Source organism: Hippoglossus stenolepis, chromosome 4 (genome assembly GCF_022539355.2).
Source record: "Hippoglossus stenolepis isolate QCI-W04-F060 chromosome 4, HSTE1.2, whole genome shotgun sequence".
NCBI classification, from domain to species: Eukaryota; Metazoa; Chordata; class Actinopteri; order Pleuronectiformes; family Pleuronectidae; genus Hippoglossus; species Hippoglossus stenolepis.
Genome location: NC_061486.1, coordinates 2925788 through 2934219, shown reverse-complemented (window position 1 = coordinate 2934219; position 8432 = coordinate 2925788). Strand labels below are relative to the sequence as shown.

Here is an 8432-nt window from a genome sequence, read left to right as displayed (position 1 = left end):
TGATTCCAAACCCGTTCCACCGAGAGGAGGAACACTCCCGGTTGTGGACTTCGTTGTGGTGGTTATCGTCCTGTCTTTTGTAAATTGCAGCTTTATTGCCGTTTGTCTAGTTTTGCCGTGCAGCTCCCCCGGGCAGGCCGACCACAGTCACTCCGGGACTTAATAAGTTTTTCCTAATTGGCCGTGATTTTGTCTGCATGGTGTAAACGATGTGGAAGTCGGGGGGAGCGTGTGCATTACAGCCCTGTGGGGACTCCAGCTCAACTCGCTGCCAGCCCGTCACAAAGCAACCATCACATTTTCATCCACATAAGCTGCTGCAGCGTCCAAACTACTTTTTAAAATCTATTTCTCTTGTTTTTGCTTTTCTCTGCTTCCTTCTTTTGATCCCACATTTCCTTTGCTCTTTGATCTGGGCTTTTTCCTCTTTCCTCTATCCTCCCATCCTTCCTTTTTCCATCTCCCCTCTCCTCCCTCCATCTCTCCTCCTCCCTCCTCTCTATCTTTCAGTCCTGTTCTCTTTCTCTAATGAAGACTTGGTCGGCCGCGGCAGAGAACAGGTCCAAGTTTCCTCACTGCTCCTGATTACATCAGCACATGCAGTCATGCTCTCTCTCTCTCTCTCTCTCTCTCTCTCTCTCTCTCTCTCTCTCTCTCTCTCTCTCCCCATCTCTCCCCCTCTCTCTTTGGAATAACAGCTCATGACATCACCAACAGCTGCCCAGCTGCATGAAAGAGTGTGTGTTCGGTGCATATTCACAATTGTGTGTGTAAGTGTGTGTGTGCATTGATTGGGGAGTGAGACTGTCAGTTGCCAAGGTAACACAGCAGGTTATGCAACGTCTATCTATCTATCTATCTATCTATCTATCTATCTATCTATCTATCTATCTATCTATCTATCTATCTATCTATCTATCTATCCATCTATCTATCTATCTATCTATCTATCTATCTATCCATAGTTGTAATGAGTTGTCAGATTTCCATTTCTTTCTGTCTTCTCTCCCTCTTTTCCTCCATCCCTCCGTCTATGTGTCGGTCAGTCGTCTCTGTTTCTGTCCCCACCGCTGGCCCCGGCTCTTTCGGGCCATAAAACCGCCTTTTAATTGGACGCTGAGGTCACTGCGGTCGTTTCCATTGGCTCCTCGGCGTGTCACTCAATGAATCCATCCATCTCTCGGTGACACAGAAGCCGATTGGTCAACGTCAGCGCTTTTTTTTTTCCACATTAGAGGAAGTATTGTGGGGAAAAGCTGAGGCCGAGTGGAAGAGGACTCGCTATCATGTGACCGAGGGTGACACGTGGTCATAATCTGTGGGTTTAAAGGCACCGCGTGTAAATATCAATCATCACAAGCACATTTATTTAAACAGGTCAGTGTAATAACTGTAGAGGCCTCAGACCTCTTCAGACGTATGAGACACAGAATGACTTTCTGCTCAAAGCACAGAACAGGAAATATGTAATTTTACAAACAAGAGACCAAGAGAAACAACAACATAAATTACATTTTGTAATAAGGTAATGAAGCTCATGATTTGGGCAGAAAATACTGAATTTTATATTTTACATTTAAATATATTTTTCTTATTCATGTTCTATGTATTTGGCTGTAGTGTTTAGTTTTTATTATCAGTTATTTATAATAAATTGTATGTTTAAACTGTAAAATATCAAAGTCTTAGATTCTAATGACATATTATTATATATATGAATATTTTCTGTGTTTTAAAGGACTCGAAATACTCAATTATTATAAAATATGCTGATTCCAGTAAGAGCCCCGAGGTCAGAAACCACCTCCTGCACAAAATATATATGTGACGTTTTTATCGCTGAGTAAAACCAGCCTGTCTTAACGAGACCATAATGAATTGGACACATGATACTGGAACAATCTGCAGCCGACCTTCACCTCCTCTCTCCTCCGTGGGTCCGTCTGCTCCCCGTCTTTCCATAAGCTTGTTTTATTTTCGCTCTTTAACCCCGCGGAACAACAAGGCGTCGAGCTGCCCCTCTAACGCTCGGCTAATCCAGCGGATCTGATCAGAGGTAGCCAGTTAACCTGAGCTTATCCGCCGCCTAAGGAGATCTGTTTAATGAGCTTACATTAAACCAGCCGCCACGTCGCTCCGCGCCTCCAGTCGCAGCCGCTGGAGCCTGGGAGGTTGTTTTAAACTGGGAGATATTCATTTATCTATTGAATTTATCCCGTAATTATCAGTCTGACTCTGCATGGATTCCCTTTAACACAACGTTTGCTGTGTTCGACTTCGGTCTTTGTCTCTTTATCGCTGCGTTCGGTCTTTTTGTTCTGCAGCTGCTTAGAAAAATCAAAGAGTAACCCCAGTTTGATTCTCTGACAAAACCTCCGAGCTGTTGGGATGAATTATGAATCTCATCTTCTGTGTGTCCTGCGCGACGTGAACTTGTCCGTCTGTCTACATCCTGTGTACATGCTGCAGTGTCCCCTTGTCTTTTTGTGTCTCGTCCTCTCTGACGTTGCTTTGTTGTGACAGGTCTCACAGAGGTTTCTCTCTCTGCGTCCCGGCCTGTCTGACTCTGCCCGTCTCTGTTTGTCTCGCCCTCTTTCTCCGGTGTCACTCCACTTTGACGTTATTATCGTGACTCGGAGCCCGATCTGCCGCTCCCTCTCGGACTTTCTGTCCATTTCTCTCGTCCGTCGCTCTCCCCTCGCCTCGCTCGATGTGACAGAACTCGTGTGAAACCTCTGTATCAGTCGTCTCTCACTCTCTCTCTCTCTCTCTCTCTCTCTCCTGCTGATGTTTGTTTCTGTCTGTGTTGGAAGTGGAAAAGCTGCACGTCTCGGCTTCGCAGGGGTTGAACATCGTGTACCTGTGAACACAAGACCTCCGGCGACGCTGTCACATCTCGTCTGCTCTTTGCTGATATTTCAGAAATTTGTAAAAAGGGAAAGTTTCAGGGACTTCATGAGTCCCAGTCTTTTTTTTATCTTCTTACAAATGGGTCATTTTGCAGGAATTTACCAGAAAATATCTGACAACTCGTTTCTCATTTCGTGGCGCTAGCTGTGTTTGTCAGATGTGGAGGAAACCAGACTGTTTATGCCTTTCGTGCTTGTCTGCGCTGGATAAAACAACATTAATAAAACAAGAAGGAATACAGATTTTCAGGTCATGGAAACGTTCCGACTTTGTTGAAGTAAGTCTCAGATTGTTTTTTGCATCGTGGTCGAAATTTACCAACATAAAATCCTCCTGAGAGGCCGAGTTCACAGCAGCAGCTCGTCAACACCCAATTAAATCATCATCAAGCTCTTATGATTATACAAATTATCAGTAGTTTTAATTTTATTACAGATACAAGACATTTTTTACGGCACATCTGTTCATGTTGCACTTCCACAAAGTTGGGAGGTTTGCTAGAGATACAGTGTTTTATAAAAATATATATTAAATAATATAATACTGTAGATATCCCAATGTATGCTTCCTTGTAAAGGTAAAGAATCTACATTTCCCATAATGCACCTAAACAAATCCAGACTTCCCCTGTTTGACAAATGTCCACATCTTTCAAACCCAAGCTGAGAGTTTACATCGTGAAGTGTTTCTTCAACTTTAAGTAAACTGAACTTCGTGCATTGTGTGAGATCTCCATCCTTTGACCTTTAAAGCGTTAGAAACCGGTGACTGTTCCCAGTGATCTGACATTATGCTACGGCAGCCCACAGCGGCCAGCTCTCTCCACCCTCGGCTGGAGGAGGCTGGAGGGAATGAATCACGGCTGCTGGCTGCGGATTGATCGCTCTGCTGCAATTAACAGGCCGAGCGCACGGAGGATCTTTACAGCGAGGAGCCGGTGTGACGACACGACGGCAGCGGTCAGTGTGAGGTTTCACCGCTCGCCTCTTGCTGACCGTCCAGAACTCGCCTCATCACCGTATACACAAAACAAACATGACGCGTCTTCTCGCTCCCTCTGCAGGACGGACTGACACGTCCACACGTCTCAGTGTTCAGGTTTTAACACGTTGCTTTCTCCGGCAGCATCGGCGTGCGTCGTCACACTGAGCATGCATATGTTTTCCTGTGAGCTCCTGTGAGTCAGAAATCAGAAGAGAAGCGGCTCGCCTCCTCTGGTCCTCGGAGAAGAGGAGGAGGAGGAGGAGGAGGAGGAGGAGAGCAGAGGAGGAAGGAGTGAGTCATGCTAGCTCGACTCTAATAAAAACATCTGACAGGGTCCACAGCCTGGATCATGATGATGATGACGGTGATGATGATTTAATGTTTGAGTGCTGAACACAGTGCCGTTGGGTCAGCTGGTCACTGTGGACGTGAGGAGCAGAAATCCACGTCCGGTGTGGATTGGGGGAATTCAGGATCTAAGAGCTCCACGAGTCGAACCTCCTGTACATTTTGTTCCTGACGATGCAGTTTTCTCTGGCGTGACGCTCGACTGGAGCTGTGAACTGCTGCAGCACATACACAGAACCAGCACCATGACGCAATAGATTTTATTGATGTTTCCTCGCCGGCGCTGCTGCAGGTGTTTCATCTCAGAAACGTCCTCCTGACCTGAAACTTTCCAAAACATGGAAGTTGTGAGACTTAGGAAACGTGACTCATACTTCTTTTTGTGGTCTGCTCCACTCAGTGTGTTGTGGTCCTTTTATAACCTTGTTTCATTTTTGTAATCTCCCCTGTCTATTATTTAGCTCTGTGGTGCAGATCTGATTCCAGTAATTATCTCTGGTTTATGTCTCGACTCCCATCTTCTTCTGAAACATTCCTCTCAGCACTAGAGCAAGTTGGTCTGAAACACACATTTCAGTGGTGGTGGTCAGCCGATGTCGTTCTGGTTCTTGTTATACTAACACAAAACACAAGCTTCATCTGAAAGGTTTGTAACCTCTGAGTCTGACTGTGTCCGTGCAGATATTAAATACGCTTTGAATAGTTTTTCTTGTTGTGTTCTGTGTCGAGATGAGCAACATGGAAAATGTCTCATAAAGTTATTTAAATACGACGTAGAGCAGATATTACTTCAGCAGCTGCTTCCCACCGTTAAAATGTCAAGTGATGAGGTGTGTTTCACAAGAGGAAATGCAAAGATACATACAAAGACCAACACAGTCCACACACACACACACACACACACACACACACACACACACACACACACACACACACACACACACACACACACACACTGAAGTTCCTTGCACCAGTGGGACCAGTGGAAGCTGCCAGCAGAGCTCCCTCTCAATCTGTGAGAAGTGTAAATTCTGTTTTGTTGGCGGTGGTCTGGCATTTGTGCGTCTGTGTTTATGAGTCTGAGTGTTTCCTGCGGGGACAACATGACACCGAGACACGAGCGCGCTAACGTTGAGTAAAACACAGATGAACCGAGGACGAAGCTCGACCCCCCCCCGCTCTAAACACGATGCTTATCGGCTGCCCTCGTTATTAATTGACCTTTTAGGTAAATATTTAGTAATGAAACGAAGCAGGTCTTTGCTCAGCTGCACAACAGCTTCAATATGATCTCCAGTGACAGAGTGGCCTTTCCCTCTGCGGTTACACACACACACACACACTGGCACACACACACACACACACAACACGGGCACAGACAAACACACTCATGCCAAGACAATGGCCTGCTAATCCTTGCTTCTGATTGGATGGATCCAGATTACCCAGAGGGCACCAGCTGTCGAGGAGAGGCAAGGCCCAGTTTCCTCACTATCAGCACACACACACGCACACGCACACACACACACACACGCACACACACACACACACACACACACACACACACACACACACTCGGACATGTCCCTCTGCTCACTGACGCCGAATGAAATGCAAAATGATGCTGAAATGTTTACCCACAGAACGTTGGCGTGCTGCTGCACCTGAACTATCGCACTCCCGTGTCTGTGATTGGTCGCGTTCATTTTTCCGAACTGAAGCCGCTGTCGTCAGTGACCGTTTGCGGCGGCTGTCCACCCACTGTAAAAATAGGAATGGGATTTAATATCAGTTTAATGCCGACAGTACGTGAGAAGGGGGCCAGGTAGCCAAAAGCTGCGGATGCCTGAATGCGCCTGTGTTTTATTTTTAGCCTCTGTTGTTTCTCACATTCACATTGAACTGTGTTTGTGGCTGTGAGTCCTCGAATCAACATTTCACGCTTTAAAACGTTCGAAATCCTTCAAATTAATATAAAATATCTAATATTTACGGTTCAGGTGCAGAATGAAGATTCAAAATAATCTTCTGAGCGTTGCTTTGCTTTCTCGTTCTTCTTTTGCTGCACTTGTGTATTTTCACGTCTCAGCTTTCAAAGAGCATTTTTGATTTTGAACTCCGACTCCTCGACGAACCGGCGGCTCCCAGACCCCCGTCACACACCCAGCGCAGCTTTTATCCCTCACTCCCTCTGTGCCCCTGTTCTCAGTGCAGCCGAGGAGGGCCGAGCCGGGCCAAGCCGAGCCGGGCAAACAATGCAGCGGGAGGGAGGAGACGGGAACTGACTCACTGCTGGGCCCAGATAAGAGCAGATCCCACTAAATACTGGAGTCCAGGGAGAGAGCGGAGAGAGATGGAGGAGGAAACAGGGGCAAAGGAAGAGGGAAGGAAAGAGAGTTTGAGCCGGGAGGAAGGAAGGGAGAGTGAGGAAGAGGGAGAGAGTAGAGAGAGGGCGAGAGAGTGAAGGCTAAAAGGGAGAGAGAGAACGAGAGTGATGGCCAAAGAGAGATTTACTTTCAGTGTGTTGTTGAGATAAAGTCAGACTGAGAGGCTTTGCTTTGGCCTAGATTCTCCTCTGTCTGTCTGTCTGTCCCTCTGTCTGTCCCTCTGTCTGTCTGTCTGCTCTCAGAATATATGATGATATATTATATAACATATGGGACACTGGTGCGTTCTTCACTGTTTTGACGTTGAAACACTGACTCTGATATCAAAGTGCTGATCTCCAGGCAGCTATAAGTTTCATTCATTTATATAAAATAGGTAAAAAAATGAATTTGCACACTTCAATAAGTCCTGATGTTCACTGTGATGCAAAAGCCTCCTTATTGTTTTTCATACATGAGGGAAAACGCACAGAAAACCAAACTGAACCTGTGAAACATGGATCATATCTGAAAATATTAAGAAGTGATATAACGCCCACCAGTTTTAAAAACACGTTGGAAATCAAGAACACTTGGTTAAGGTGTTTGAAATGTTCATTTTATTACCTCTACTAAGGAGGTTTGTTTTAATCGGAGTTTCTTTTGGTGGAAGAAGATGTTTTGGGTCAAAGAAGAACTTGTTACATTTTGTTGTAGATCCAGGATTTAAATCTGGATCCTGTGGATTTTGGTAAATGATGTTCAGATTGAAGTTAAGACCTCGTTCCTACTGTTTCATTTCAAACATACTTGACTCACTGTGTTAACACAGACGGCTCTGTTTGATCTTCTCTTGATCACAGACTCAGTCACTTAGCTTCTAATCTTGTAAACAGTGTTTTGTGTGTTTTTTTTTTTTACAGTCCCGGGTAACAAGTGCACAAGCTGCAACGTGCACATACATTCACACGCGTACACGAAATATATAGTTTCCCTCCATTTGTTTCTTTTATTCCCTGCAAGTCGTCTGTTCTGCTATGTTATGACTTTTCTTCCGAGAACATAAATCCCAGTTAGTGGGATTGTAAAGTGCTGGGTTGTAAATCCCCTGCACCTCCACCGCGTCTCAGTTGGTGTAATAGACTTGAACCAGTTTGTTTGAAGCCGATATAAATCTCGACGTTGCAGCTTTTAATGCTTACGCACACGTTTCTGCCCCGAGTGAGGCCGAGGTCTGGAAATCACTGCGGCGTGTTTTATTTTTCATGTGACCGGGGGAATGAATGTTGACGTCCTGGAAACAGACGTAAACTGAGCTGAGTGATTCCGATGCGTTCAGGGGAGGAAATATTCACTCTGGTGATTTCTGAATGAGGTCAAGAAGTTCATTTTTAGATGGCTTCGCTTATTTTAGACTTTTAGCTCCGAACTTGCTTTGTTTCATCTCTGTCTCGCAGCGCTGTGTTGAATTGCATCTCGGCCAAGATTAGTTTTTCCTCGAGCAGTGCAATCTAATGTCTAAAGTTTTTTTTTTATTTTAAATCCTTGCCGTTATTACGAAGCTGCAGCAGGAAGCATAATTTCCCAGAGGGGATCATTACTGGTTCTTGGTATCCTTCTTCTCACAGCTCTTACTTTTTTTGATTTATTTTCATTCAACTGCACATAAAAATGATGAAAATAGAAAAATTCTGCGTCTTCAAGTGAGAACTGGGACAGAACATCCCGGCTCTACCTGCTCCCAGAGTTTCCACCCACCTGAGGAAAGGTTTTAAAGGAAACCTGAATAAAACCAGCCGCTATTAAAACAGAAAATCCTAAATA

The 8432-nt window shown here is 45.1% G+C and overlaps 1 protein-coding gene across 2 annotated transcripts in view; it reads left to right on the top strand.

The window, feature by feature from the left end:
• The window catches only part of nova2 (NOVA alternative splicing regulator 2), a 67186-nt gene that overhangs the window by 41732 nt on the left and 17022 nt on the right, over positions 1-8432 (top strand). The gene's annotated exons all lie outside the window — the stretch shown is intronic.